General features: G+C 42.9%; 1 protein-coding gene across 6 annotated transcripts in view; it reads left to right on the top strand.

Annotated features, from left to right (window-relative positions):
- The first annotated feature begins 397 nt into the window (after positions 1 to 397).
- The window catches only part of A1CF (APOBEC1 complementation factor), a 77,568-nt gene continuing 62,730 nt past the window's right edge, over positions 398 to 15,235 (top strand). For 2 of the 6 annotated variants that reach the window (XM_082721323.1, XM_082721319.1), the window contains exon 1: positions 398 to 496. The gene's annotated coding sequence lies outside the window, so the exon portion shown is untranslated. Of the gene's footprint in view, positions 497 to 7,707; positions 7,731 to 10,549; positions 10,573 to 14,391; positions 14,446 to 15,235 lie in introns of those variants that run through there. The other 4 variants (XM_082721324.1, XM_082721321.1, XM_082721322.1 and 1 more) reach the window with 4 other exon arrangements.

Below are 15,235 nucleotides of genomic sequence, written 5' to 3'. Positions count from 1 at the left end.
ACACTTTACTCCGTGCAAAACAGTGATCTAAAACAGCATGAACAAAAGGAAGAAAGCCAGGCTCTCCCCGATTTCCCCTTAGACTTAATATCCCTTCCACCGAACAGAGAGCAGGGGAACTAACGTAAATTAAAGCCGAGCTGCCCAAACTACAGTGAGTTCCGCTTTTTAAAACACGTAACTCAGGACAACAGCTTCAAAAGCAATATTCACATCAACGGTTTTTAACACAAAATATATTTTAATGTCGTCCACTAAGGAGCCTGGCCCTTTTGTAGATTCTACGGCTGCCGTGACCCAGTTATCTGGTCAAAGGGCTGTATGGATGCAAGGGACAGGGCGAGTTAAAGTTTAACTCCCAGGAATTGTAAACCAAACCTAAAGCCACTGAACCTTTGGAGTTTGATATGTTGATTAGAGCATAACCAGAGTGACACGTTGAACTCGCCACAATCAAGGAAACCTTTTCCGGGTGGGGACCTCTGCAATCACTCAGGTACGGTCCATGTGTTTGGCTATTTCTTGCTTCAACTCTGTGAAACTGTGCATTGTGGCTCAGTGGGAACGCAGCGAGAAGAGCTTCTATCCTACTGCCTATGCAGGGAGCTTTCTGGCTGGGTTTATACTAATGGAGCAACCTGAAAACAAGAGAATATACTTCAAGAGTCACATAATCTCAGGATGAAATGGCTGCCTCTTCTGGTCCTTGATTTAATCTATTTCTGAGCCAAAAAAGTAGATTTACCGCCTTGGGTTCAAGAGTACGGCTAACGCCTTGGGTTCAAGAGTACGGCTAACGTTTATGAGAAGTTTATTTAGCTGGGAGCGTTGGGGTTGACTGTGGGCTGTGGTCCTAGGACCCCAGGAAATATACAAAATGTAATTACAAGAAGAGCATTAACATCAGTGGTAGATTCTGATTTCTCTGTGTAGGTCGTAATTCCTATCCTACCTTAGCTTTCGTATTTTCAGTTCTCTCCTTCCCTCTCCTTTGCCCTCCGCAACCACCCAAAATCTCAAACACAAAGCCCCGAAGAAAAGAAACCCACTCAAAGTCATCTTGGTGGATTCTTGCTATCTCTTTGGCCAGAATCCTACTCACCAAAGGAACGCCTTAAGCTGTTCCCTTTTTCATTCTAGCAAAAGAAAAAAAGAAAGGAAGAGAGGGAGGAAGGGAGGAGGAAGGAAAAAGAAAAAAGAAAGAAGAAAGAAAACAAAAACAGACATGGAAAATAACTGGCTTTGAATGTGTTAAAATCTCAGCCTGGGGCATAGCTAATTATTAGAACTTTTTCTCGGGCTGGTTTGGGCGACGGGACTGCAGTGGATATATTTTCCCGTGATCATTTTGTTCAGTCCAGAAAGAGGATTTGCAACCAAAACAGGCTATGATTGTATCTTAAGAAAGATGTCAGAGCACATAACAGGAATATCCATTCCTGCCAGAAATCTTCAACTCTGATTGAAATACTTTTGTTCCACAATTACGAGAATGAATTCCAAGGAGAACGGGCTCCAGGTTAAACAAGAGTGTTTACAGGAGGACTGTTGAGCTATGTCTTGCTTATTTTCCAGAAGGGAAGGAACACGGAATTATTTGTGCCCTGTGCAAGATTAGTGTTTTGCAAAATGTACACTGACAAGCTCAACTTTCGTTAGAATTTAGAAGCTTCAAAGGTGTGTTGGTCTGGTCTGAAACATCCTTCATGATTTTGTGCTGGAACATACACAGTAGGAACAGAGGTCTGGGGAGAACAGTGAGTGCTCTAGAATAAACACGGACCTGTTTATCTCTAGAATAAACACGGACCTGTTGCAGGGCAAAGACCTTCCCCTGCGAAATACAGAATAATAGAGAGACGACTTATGGGTTCACATTTTAGGGCCGTATTTTCTGGAACTTTATTGATAGTGCCCATTTGAGATAATTCTCACATTTTGCTCTCCCAATTTATTATTTATCGGGTATAAGGGAAGGGGAAAGAAATTTGGAAAAAGAGAGGAAAAGAAAAAAAAAACTTGGTGGGCAAATACAAACCGACATGATAGATAGGAATACGCTGAATATTTAGTTATTACTTTTAACTGGGCTAATCCCAAATTGTTTTGTGCTGTTTCAAACGTGACATTTCCTACCCTGTAGTCAGTGGATGTTCGTAAGTGTGGCTCAAAAAAAAGTGACCCCGTTGTCAAGTGGAGGAAAGGCAGTCAGATACTTTAAAGCAGGTCTTGTTATCACGTGAACGTCTGGAGTGAAACTAACAATGACAGATGTTGGTTGAGCCTTATATGGGCCTGCGTCGTCCTCAGCACCTTCCAGGGTTCGTCTATATTATTCTTCAAATAGTCCTGTAAGGTAGATACTATAATAACATTTTACCTCGCAGACTCAGCATCACCCAGGCGGGGAACAATGAGCCAGATTCCCCAGCCAGGTGGACAGACCCCGGAGCCCAACTGTGTCACCATTGTAACTGTCTTCACAGGCACTGGGGCGTTACTGTGTGTGTACGTGTATGCATTTCTGGTGAGCGTTGGGCAGTGCGAGATGTTTCGTTTCCTCGCTTCGTTTACAACAGAACGGCTTTTAGGAACGTCTATTAACGTGTCTCAGAAAGAGATTCCTCAGAATGCAGGTTAAGAAAGAATAAATCCTTTCGAGAGCTCACACCCAGTGTTCATAAAACCAGAACCCACTGAAACTACCAGAGAAACCATCTAGGGACCTGAAGGTCTAGCTGTCTTCCATCAAATAGGACCATGCCTCTTTTAGACACTTTGCAAATTCATTCTAGAAAGAACACTGGACTCCCGACAGAGGGTGGCTGGAAGGCAGGTTCCCAAGTCCCCGAGCTCTGTGGCCTCAGGCACACTACTTAATGTCCCTGAATCTCAGATTCCTTGAGTTTGCCATGGGGGTAGAAGCCACCTTGCAGAATTCGGTGAAGATTAAATGAGATGACACAGCAAAACAGTTGAAGCCAGTCCCTGGCGTTCAGTAGGAATTCAGTGAAACTCTCTTCCCCTTCCCATTTCTCTATTTGTAACAATCTCCAGAAAAATATCCAGAGGCTTTCCAAACTTACCTAGTAGCTGCTCTGTCAAAACTCTACTGATAGAATAATAATAATAAAAAAACTCTACTGATATAGTCAATCAAAAACTATACATAAATAACAAAAGTTCTGATTAGTCACCAAGAATAACCGTGTTCTAGACAAAAAGACAGAACCTCTTATTTTCTCTTATTATAAAAAGACAGCAGCAACAAAAACACAACATAGCATGCTTTATTTCAGAAAATGTTGCTCAAGGAAACTCTTAGCTAAAGTAGCCCAATGCCCTTTTCCCCGAAACCCACCGGGCAGTCTGTGGTGGCGTGTGTTCATTTCATCACACAGCCAGTTGATGTTACAAATCTGTTTCAATAACTCTCTTTTAAAATACTGTCATCCCTCAGCAGGCTGGGGAGGACGCTGGGTACTGTTGCACAATTGTTGTCATTACCTTATGTGTCTCTAAATGACTCAATCAGTTCAAACAAGATGGTATTGATCGATGGAGGATAAACACCATTTGATCTTACTCATGGAAACAGTAACCAGGCTCCTCTGAAGTGTAGTTCTAACAGCCCAATTCCGCCCCCCCCCACCCCAACCCGGGGGAAAAGCATCTGGAAAAGGGGAGACACCACTGCAGTGACATTACCTATTAGAAATCTGAATCCCATCTGCTCCTTGCAGATCCTATAAGATGCAGGTGATTGTTAGGGAGTGTTTCCTGCTGATTAGATCAGGAGAGAGGCTCATCTATCATTTGAGTCCATCTGACTTAATCTAATCTGAATCTCAGTCTTAAAAACTACATAGAAGCTTTAATTGGATAAATTAAGGTTTTGTGTTGAATATTTTTGATTCACCCAAATCAAAAATTTAAATATTGCCTTTTATAATAATGGCTGCTTTGACTGAAATATGCTGGTAACTTGAGCTCCCTAATTTGATTTTTTTAAAGGTTTTATTTATTTGAGAGAGAGAAAGAGAACACAAGTCAGGGGAGTAGGAGAGGGAGAAACAGGCTCCTTGATGAATAGGGAACCCCCCCACTCCATGCAGGGCTCAACCCAGGACCCCAGGTTCATGACCTGAGCCAAAGACAGACACTTAACCAACTGAGCCACCCAGGCCACTGAGGCTCCCCACTAATTTAATTTTTTAAAGATATATAAACTCAGCTTTTTTCTTTTCCTTATACAGCTATGTCTGTGGAATTTTATAGGGTATTAGTGATCCTGTGGAAAACATTCACCAGGTTTATTTCAACAGGGCTCCATCCCTGGTAAAAGGAGTAGGAAGGCCATAGTATGGACTGAGATAATCCCCTCCAGTCTGCAAGGGTGTGCACAGTGTTCTGCCCCCAGCAACAATATGGCTATGGAATTAGCACATGACAATTTGGCCAGACAGAATGACCAAGAGAGAAAACTGGTTTGCAATTGTATAAAATCTCACCTTTGGTGATGTAGTAATGTCCCCTCTTCTTCCAGTAGTTAAAAATGAGCATTGTTTTGGGGTGCTCAACTGATTCAGAGAACACTATACTTAACATAGCAGAATCCACTACTGTTGCTACCTTATTTCTATAGAATATTCTAGTTTACAAAGCATTTTAGACAGAAGCATTTAGACTTTTCTTTAAAAGATTTATTTATTTATTTGAGAGAGAGAAAGAGAGCATGAGAGGCAAAGAGAGAGGGAGAATCTGAAACAGACTCCCCACTGAGTGCAGGGCCCAACCCAGGGCTCTATCTCACCACCCTGAGATCATGACCTGACTCAAAATCAGAAGTCAGACACTTCACCTGTGTCAGTCACACCTGTGCCATCAGGGACCCCTAGACTTTTTTAAAGCCAGATTTCCTCATGGTCAATGCAGCCTGCCTACTTTCTTCAAGGTAGCTCAGCCATCACATCTCATTCCAACTGTGAGAAGCTGGTTAGATGCAAGACGCTCACACAGAGTCTAGAAGCCTAGCGGGGCTCTCAAAGCGGAGGCGCATTACATCCGGAGTTCACCTACCGTGCGGGACGTGACTGCCCCGGTGATGAGTAACTAAGAGGTTAGATGAAACTGGGAAGAGAGGGTGAGAATCCCTGCAGAAGGTGAGAGGAAAACTAGTCCCATAGGAATCCTCAAAGGAAAGGATACTACAAAGATTTCAAGTATGGCACATCCAAGAAGTGAAGAGAGGGAGCCGGGCTCCCTCCTGGAACATCGGCTGGGTGTTTGTAGGGTTTCTGTATCGAGGCAACTCTTCCTTCTTCCTCTCAAGTGATCTTTCTTATTCTTCCATCTAGCTTTTCTGTTAGGACTAGATTTAGGGTTCCTCTTTCCAGCTGGGGGCTTCTGCGTAAAGTAAGTTGGCTTCTTAGATTTAAGCCCTAATCCCTCTGGTTACTTTCCCCGGCAGTCAGAGATCAGATGCTGACACCATGCGGCAAGAGTCTGTGTTGGCACATGGGCATGACCAGGTCAGGTAGCCTCTTGCCTGAAGGTTCCCAGCAAAGCCTCACAAGGCAGGCATTGACTGCTGGCCAGTTAGAGTCGGTGCCCTATGATGACGACCATGACAATGACATGAGGAATAGCTCTTCCGGACTGACATAGCTCCTGCCACATGCCAAGCACAGAGATGGACTTGTTCAACCCTATGGGATTCTGTGGAATGGGTTCTATGGCTATGCTGTTTTCCCAAAAAAGAGGTCAAGCTCAGGACCATGGAGAAACTTGCCCCAGGTCACAGGGCTGGAAAGTGGTGAAGACAGTAGTGAACCCCAACAGTCTGGTGTACACCACTGTGCAGACAGAGTGTGACCAGAGCATGGAGACGCACTGGATCTTGGAACTGGAGCTAAATTTTGAGGTCCTCTACTGGACAGAGAAGAACTGAGTTTCACCAAGGACAAAAGACATTTTGGTTGTTGTTAGGGAAAGAACCCAAGTGTAGACCCCCAGCCCTCAGTAACTGCCCTGAATGACTTGGCTTCCTCATGCCCAGATTCTGCGAGGGTCCGAACACAGCACCTCCTACCTGGAGGCCACACCCTTCTCCCCAGGGAAAGAAGAACTGGGCTGCTAGGTCTGTAAATGCTCAGGGAGCCCCAGATTTAAACTGCCCTAATTTGGAGCTTTAAATGGAGACCCAGAAGTTCCCAAATAGCAGCTCTACCAGCCTCAATGGAATTATTCATTTAGGATAACAAGAGCATGCTTCCAGAAGTTCCTTGTTAAAATACACTTTATTTGGGAGACAGGGCATGAGTGATAGAGACACTGTGAGGTATTGACATTCAGGAACACATTAGCCTAAAATCGCTTAGCAAATTAACTAGCCTGGCAAAGCCCACCAAGAAGGGCATTTAGGACAAGTCGATTGTGACGGTAGGGAAGAGAAGACAGAGAGGAAAATGGCCAAGGATAGAGGTGTCGGGGGGAACAAGAGGAAAATGTAAGGTATTTGAATGATGGCTATTTGTCTGATCTTTGAGGAAGAATTTACTTATTAATTTTGAATGATTATTAAAGACATTTGAGCATCACACTTAGCAGATTCTTCCCTGTCTGTCCCTTGCTACAGAACAGAGAGTTAAGACAGGTGTCCTGGCCAGAACAGGAATCATCCAATAATGTTAGTACATGGCCCTGCTTTTCCAAGGCAGAGATGTTCTCCATCACAGGCAAGGGCTCCTAATTAAGCCGGGATAAAATAATTGGAAGGAACCTGGGTCATTAGCAAGGTAACAGAATAGAAATCTGGATCTTCACACCAGAGGGCAAGCCTCTTGGCCTGTGTTGTTTTCATGGTTACTACAAAGAACATCAGGACTCAAAGTCACTTACAAATAGCAGGGTTAGGGACGCCTGGTTGGCTCAGTGGGTTAAGCCTCTGCCTTCAGCTCAGGTCATGATCTCAGGGTCCTGGGATCGAGCCCCGCATCAGGCTCTCTGCTCAGCATGGAGCCTACTTCTCCCCCCCTCCTCTCTGCCTGCCTCTCTGCCTACTTGTGATCTCAGTCTGTCAAATAAATAAAATCTTTAAAAAAAAAAATAGCAGGGTTATCAGCATGACAAAAACATAGGTATGAGATAATATAACCTGTGCCCAAATCAGTCCCCCACAGGGGCACAGCAGAAGACCCCTGAAGAGAAAATTATGGGGGCAGGGGCTAAGCAGAGCATCAGGACGGAGGAGGAAAGAGCTAGGGATTAGTGTCTATTTCAAGGGGAGCTGCTGGTTGGAAGGGAAGGAAGGCGATCCCTTGGGTTTGCTGCGTTAATCTGTCCACTGGGACTGACTGATGGACTCCATGCTTGTATTCAGCATTATTCTAGATGCTGTGTTGGATACAAAGATGTATTGCACTTTCGTTCCTAACTTCAAGGGGCCCAGGAAGGGTTCCCCAGGTTTCCTATCTCAGTCTTAGGGTATTTATTCTCTCCCTTCTCCAAAGTCTCTTACTTTGCTGGAGAAGGAATACTATTTTCTGTGCTATACTGAGGGTTCCTGAAAGACAAGAAAGTTATCCTATTTCTTTTTCAGTGTGCAGACCTACCACCTTGCTCTACACAGAACAGATTCACACTATTGTTTGCTGGATAACAGAGCCATCTAACTGTGGAGAGCAGGACAGGAGGTAGAAGAGGCCAAGAAAAACAGCATTGAGTGCCCGGTACCCCACTCTGGGCTGTGTACTTGTCCTATCCTTTCAGATCACTATGGCAACACCATGAGACAGGCATCCTGATCCCCAATGTTGAAAAGAAGAAGCTGGGATCTGGTGAAAACAACTTCAGCCAAGTTTACAAAGCTCTTAAGGGTAGAGCCCCCACATTAGAACCTGAGACAGTCTAAATCCATGATCCCATGGTGTGTCTACTGGGCCATGATCCCCACTTGGGAATCAAGGAATGAACAACAAAGGGGAAAATACTGTGTGCTTTATTATTAGGTGGTGAAACTAGAAAATTAGGAGGGAACCAAGTGTGGAGTAGTCCGAGAGGCTATATGAAATTCCCATTCAGTGCAGCGAATATGTATTAACTGTGTCTACTAAGTTCCAGGCTCAGTGGAAGGGCTGGAGATAAAAAGATGAGTGTCCGTCCTTGGCAAGGGCATGGTCCTCCCTCTCTTCATTTCCCCACCAGTCCCTACACTAACCTTTCTGCCTCCAACACATTCTCAGCAACACACATGGAGTTTCCTTCCTAAAGTGCACAGGGGCCTGTTAGAGTTCTTCTGTGCTGACTTCATCATAAAGGAAGAACACTCTGTCCTGCTGGGATGCTGCTCCTCTAGAGCCCCCATCTCCCATCTTCTCTGGACTCCTAGGCTTCTAGACCAGTCTGAGTAGAGGAAAGTTATCCCCTGGAAATTAATACAAAGTTGGGTACTTTTGATAGGTGATGACATTGGTTGCCAGCACTGCAGAATATGGGGCCATGGGAAGTCTTTGAATAGGAAAGTAACATAATAAAATGGTCGAGAAAATTAACGAGTGTTAACACAGAGGATGTTAGTTAGAAAAAAGGTCAGAGGCCAAGGTAAGACAACAACCCAGGTATGAAATGATAGTTGCATACATGGTAATTAATGGCCGTGGGAATTCAAAAGAAGGGCAAGTATCAGAACTCAGGGGCTGACTAGACATAATGAGAAAGAACTTATAAGGACAGTTTATGCCAAGGTGTGAAAATTAGCATATAATCACAATTTCTATAATCTGGTTTCAAGGATTTGAGCCCAGTCATTCAGGGTCTGGAAAGGGAACATAAAGCTGTTTTTCATTGCACGTGTCACATTCCCTTAGGGCTACTGCACTATAGAGCTCCAGAGAGTTGGACTTTTGTAAGCTCCACTCAAGGATCAAAAATATTTTATTAATCAGTAGTTGGCCATCTTAGTGAGAATTGAGTGTTTGGCCTAATTTTTCCAAATTGGTCTCAGGAAACCAGATGCAGAAATTAAGCTCAAAAGGACAATCTCAACTAGAAAAAAAGAGACATAATAACATGAATCCAAGAATGAATGAAATACAGCACTGACAGCTCATCGGGCCCCTGTAATCTGTCACACAAATAATTGGTCCCAGGCCTATGGAATAAACATCTGCTTTTAAGCTGAGACACATCGACACAGCACACTGGATTACCACTTTCCCAATTTGTAAATCAACTTAGAAATTAAACATATATGCAAAGACTTTCTACTCCTCTTAGGATACACCATTCTAGAATTTCTAACCTTTGCCAATCCTCTTTCCGAGGGATTCTCAAGAGAGTGGGGCACGGTGGAAAGAGTGGGGTATCATTACTAAGTGAAGACAACACGGCCACCATCTGTAGCCTCATCTTACAGTTACTGGGAACATGCCCACACTGAAGCCATTTTTGTATAAGTATTGGCCAAGGTTCTCCAGAGAAACAGAACTGGTATTCCAATCAGTGCCTATACAAAAATGGTTTTGTTGTTGTCATTGTTCTAGCACCTGTAAGATACCAGTACTGGCAACTAGCACCTCTAAGATACATCTATCTGTCTATATCTATCTGTTCATCTAAAGGGATTTATTTTAAGTGGTTGGCTTGCATGATTAAGGAGGATGATAAGCCTCAAACCCTGAAGTTGGCAAGCCAGAGACCCAGGTCAGATGACGTATATTTCCAGCCTGAAAGCCAGCAGGCACGAGACACAATAACCAGTGTTTCAGCCCCAGTGAGTCCAGAAAAGATGGATGTCCCTGGGAGGGTAGAGTTCTCTCTCACTCAACTTGTTTTTGTTCTATTCTTGTCTTCAATTGATTGGATCATTCTATATTTAAAGTTAATCTCATCCAGAAAGATGTTTACAGACACACCCAGAACAATATTTAGCCAAACATCCAGGCACCCCGTGGCCCCGTCCAGTTGAGACATAAAATTAGCCATCAGAGTAGAACCTTAATGGAATAGAGTTCATATGTTGTCTGGTTGTAAAGCTCTGTGTTTCTTCCCCAATACCTACTCCGCCCTCCAATACATGCCATTTCCACCTGCTGTTCAAGTTTTCCCAAATCATTTTTGGATTTAAAAAAAAAAAAGTGTTCATCTCTCAATCTTCAGTGTTACCAAGAAAAGATCGCATGTGAGGGTCTTTCAGAGTTTCTGATAGTCCTGTTCAAGCTAACTCGAGGCTGAAGCATTTGAGGAGTTCACAGGGTCAGAACCAGTTACAAAGGGAAGGGGTGTATGGAGAAGTCTCCTGTGTGATATTGTGCTAACAACACTGGCCACCAGGCCAGTATAGACACCCACGTGTCTACACGCATTCATGTCTTCACACACAGGCTTGGGAGTTCACAAATATATATATACTCCTATAACTATGCACCCCCCAGAGGAAGCAGCTTGAATTTGTCTCATTCCAGGAGACTGTGGAAAGCAGCATGGAAACTAGGCACAGTGGGAATATAAACAACTTACTGGTCAGTCCTCATGGAAACAGAGTTGCAAACAGATCACTTGAGCCAGAATCTAGTAAGAATGAGATTTTTTTTTTTTAATTTCTAAACACTACCATTAAGGAAAACATGTCTTTATTAGGAATGATGAAAACGTAAACAATTATTAGAGAAAATATGGAATCATCCACACATTTCTCCTATCATCTAGTGTCTACCTTTCTTTTATAGGCTTTTTCCTCTTTTTAATACAATGTTCTTTACATGATATCTATCCCGTCTCTTTGGCAAGTGGGATAAATTCAATTACTGTCCATTTCTTTGTTTTGACATTTAACACGTATAGACTCAAGCTTCATTCAGCAGTTCCCAACTCAGCTGTCAATTACGGTGACTTTGAAGGCTTACAAAGTAACCATTTCCAGGCCCCCCCTCCCAGACCAGGAGAATCTGGCCCCCTCTGGGGTGAGGAGGATCCTGCCCCAGTGCAGATGATTATAATGTAAAGCCAAGCAGGGAGTCTGTTCTTTCTCCATAGCTCTCGCTCTCTGATCTGCTGTCAGCCCTGTTGACTAAAGCTATTCTTAGATGATTTCTTTTTAGTGCCAGTTTGGAGTATGCTGAATAGTGGTACAATATTTTAAGGATAGGGCCCTGTTTAGCAAGTGATGGCAAGTCATGATTAAGGAAAGCATGCAAACTGGACACATCCTCTGAGAAGATTACAGTAGAGTTGGTTTTTAGATTATGGTAAGGGGCGCCTGGGTGGCTCCGTCTGTTAGGCATCTGCCTTCAGATATGGTCACAATCCCTGGGTCCTGGGGGTTTGAACCCTACATCAGACTCTCCGATCAGCGGGGTGTCTGCTTGTCCCTCTGCCCTTCCCATCCACACACTCCCACTCGTGTTCATGCATGCTCTCTCTCTCTAATAAATAAATGAAATCTTTTTAAAAATTGAGGAAGGGAGATTTAACAAAATGCATGTGACTTGCTAAAATCCAGAACTGCTTGCAATGAAATCTGAAAGTTCTATTTTGACCAAACATGTGTAGGTTAATGCTCTCTCTCCTGCATTTCCTTGTGCAATTTACAGTTTCAAGCTAAATCCCAGGGATTTAATGCCTTCTTGTTGATATTTAAAGGGCATTTTAAGCAAATAAGTGTGAAATGTCTTTTGAAATGGATCAAATGTTCCTACTCTATTCGATCTACTTCAAAATATGTTAAGAAGCAGGAGGTGTTCCCATTGGACCACAAGTTGTGCAGTTTTAAATACACTTTTTAAATGAAAATACATGGTTCTATTTGAAATTAACTTTTCCGTCAAACAAAACAAAATGGTGGTCTAGGTGTCAGGACTGTTTTGCAAGACTCTCCCGAGAGTCTGGGGACTGTTTTCTTTTCAAATGAAATTGTATCTAATTCCTGGTTTTGAATTTGTACTTAAAAAAAATTAAAAAGATGAAAAAAATTTGAAGAACACACCTTCTTACTCCTTGCATGTTTACAATGCCGAGATTTAGTCCAGGGGGCAGGGGAGGTGTGTGTGTATGTGTGTGTATAGATACGTATGTATATACATACCTGCACAGACAAGGACACACACACAAAAACTACAATACAGTCATTTGTCTCTTGTACCTCTGCTCATTCCGTTTCTCTGCTAATGTTAAGTCAGTAGTTTCCCAATGGAATTTTGTCTGGTATAGTTTTATTTCTCCATAGATATTTTTGCAGCAGTGCAATTTCCCTAGTGTCTTAGGTTTTGCTATTTTAAGTTACTCTATCTAGGACTTCAAATGACTCCAAATAAGACGGCACATAGATTTAAGCGTCAACAAACAGTCCCCAAAGTATCAGCTGGCCCAAAGCCTCTTTGCCAAAATAACTGTTTCTTGTCAAAATTACACCCAACAGCATTGCTTCATTACAGCTCTTAACACCTTTGTCTTAAAAGCAGGCAATACCTTCCAGGTGGAATCAGCCACTTTGTTAGTCAGGGCTGTCACCAAGGGAGGAGAAAGAACAAAGTCAAGGAGTAAAGAGAGTAAGAGATGGGAAAAGGAAAAGAGGAGCTATTGAAGAGGACATTTGAAGGTGGACACAGAGAGACAGGGAGGAGACCCGCCCCCACAACTGTTATGTTTGGTGCCTACTGGAAGTACCTGTGTCTGTTAGCCATCAGTGCCCCACATCAGATGTCTGGCCCATAGCTGGCTCCCTCCTCTCTGGCTGTCTACGATTCAGAAGAGCTAAAGGTCAAAGGGAAGAAGGAACCAACACTTCAAATGTAAGAATACAAATTAACATGGACTCCAAGTCACATCCTACCAAGTGACATGTCACCTGGTCATCTCTGAATGATGCTCCCCATTCTGCCAGGGAGCACGAAGGCTGAGGTTTCAGGGGGGTATGACCAAGTGCATAGCAGAGAGCTGGCAATGACCAGGTATCTACTTTGGACCATGTGCAAAGTGGGTCAGACACTGAATGTGTCCAGGTAAACCATCACACGGTCTACCCACAGCACTACTCAGATGGTCATAGCCCATTTTCTTTCTAGCAAAAAGGCCAAGTTACCGTAGTGCATTAGATGACCGAAACCATCTGTCCCTATGGAAGAAGATACAAACCCACAGTATCCACGCTTCACCAGTTTCCTCCTGTCATGGGGTTCTCCATAGAAACTCTTTAGGAAAAGCCAGATAGATACTATAATCACCCTACTCCTTCTGTGCCATTCACCTATTTCCAAATATAGTAATGAGGAGCACAGACTCTGACCCCAGAGTACCTGGATTCTAATTACGGGTCTCCCGCCAGTTACCTGGGTGACCTTGGACAGACATGTTAACCAACCTCCCTAACTTGATTTATTGTCTGCATCATAGGAATGATAATACCTACCCCCACTGAGTGTTTATGAGGATTAAATGAATGAGGTTTGAAGTTTCTGGAATATAGGATATAATAAGTGTTCAGGAAAGGTTAGCTCTGTTATTATTTGAAATCTTTTCAAATTTTGCTATGTGCTAGGCAAAGCCAAGGTATCTTGTTTTTTTGTTTTGTTTTGTTTTAACTTACCTTTTCTGAGCTGATGACTACATTTAAATAAGTTTACAAGCTCTTTTTGTTTCTTCTTTTCTGTGAATGGACTGCCTGTGTCCTTTGCTTATTTGTCCACTGATGGAGGCAAATCATTATTCAGCCAATTTTTATTCTGGATCTAAAAGTATTCATTGTATATTACAGATACTTATTCTTGGTCTAGTACATAAAAAAACAGCAATCATTTTCTTCCTGTCGGTGGTTTCCTTTCAGATTTGTTGTACAGAAGTTTATCATATTTTTAAAGCTTTATTTATCTGAAAGAGAATGCATGTGATGGGGAGGAGGGGGGAGGGAGAGAGGGAAAATCCCGAGCAGACTCCCTGCTGAGCACGGAGCCTGAGGTCTGGCCCCACTGATGCTCTGTCCCCCGACCCTGAGATCATGACCTGAGCTGGAACCAAGGGTCAGATGCTCGGCTGACTGTGTCCCCCAGGCACCCCAAATCTGTTAGTCTTTTCATTTGTGGTGGTTACTATGCCTGGTTAGGAAGCTCTTCTGCATCACAAGATTATAAAAATGTCCCCCCATCTTTCCTTCCAGTAGTTACACTGTGTTTTTGAAGACTTTTCCATTAATCCACTTAGAATTTCAGTATGTGCTCTGATAGGGTGGGCCACCTTTTTTCTCCAAGTGTCTATGATCTATCCTTTGAAATAACACCTATTGGCCAATTCCAACATAAACAAAACTATAGGTCTAGGCTTCTTTGTTTCATTCCATTTATCTATTTGTCCGTTCCTATGCCTGTTTTAATTTTAACTTTGCTTTAGGTGGGTTCCCAAGAATACTATAATTCAGTACACATTGTGGCATTTCCTGAATGTTTTTCCTGCCAAGTAAACTTTAGACTCATTTTGTAAAAAAAAAAAAAAAAAAAAAAATTTTTAATTGATGTTTAAATTGGTTTGCATTAGATTAATCACATGGGAAGAACAGATCCTTTTTTTTTTTAAGATTTTATTTATTTATTTGACAGACAGAGATCACAAGTAGGCAGAGAGGCAGGCAGAAAGGGGTGGAGGGGAAGCAGACTCCCTGCTGAGCAGAGAACCCGACGCAGGGCTCAATCCCAGGACCCTGAGATCATGACCTGAGCCGAAGGCAGAGGCTTTAACCCACTGAGCCACCCAGGCACCCCAAACAGATCCTTTTTAATAATAACACTTAACATATATTCAGGCCTTAGATCCTTCAATATAATTTTATTGTTTTCTTCGTAAAGAATTTGAGTACTTTGCCTTACGTCTATTCTTACGATTTTGTTTCTATTGTTCAGATCTTCTCATATCATCTGCTATTTCTGCTTCAATGATTAACTTGTTTTGACTGTTCTTGTGGTGTTCTTTATTCTAATTGTTTTGCACAAGAAGCCCCAGTAGCCTAATGGATAAGGCACTGGCCTCTGTTCTGCACAGTTGATTTACTGGTCTTTAATGAGAATGATCTTAGGCACCTGGGTGACTCAGTGGGTTAAGCCTCTGCCTTCAGCTCAGGTCATGATCTCAGGGTCCTAGGAACAAGCTCTGTATTGGGCTTTCTGCTCAGTAGGGAGCCTGCTTCCCTTCCTCTCTCTCTCTGCCTGTCTCTCTGCCTACTTTGTGATCTCTGTCAAATAAATAAATAAAA

This window comes from Mustela nivalis, assembly GCF_964662115.1.
Source record: "Mustela nivalis genome assembly, chromosome: 2".
In the NCBI taxonomy this organism is placed as follows: domain Eukaryota; kingdom Metazoa; phylum Chordata; class Mammalia; order Carnivora; family Mustelidae; genus Mustela; species Mustela nivalis.
This window is presented reverse-complemented; position numbering and strand designations above follow the sequence as displayed.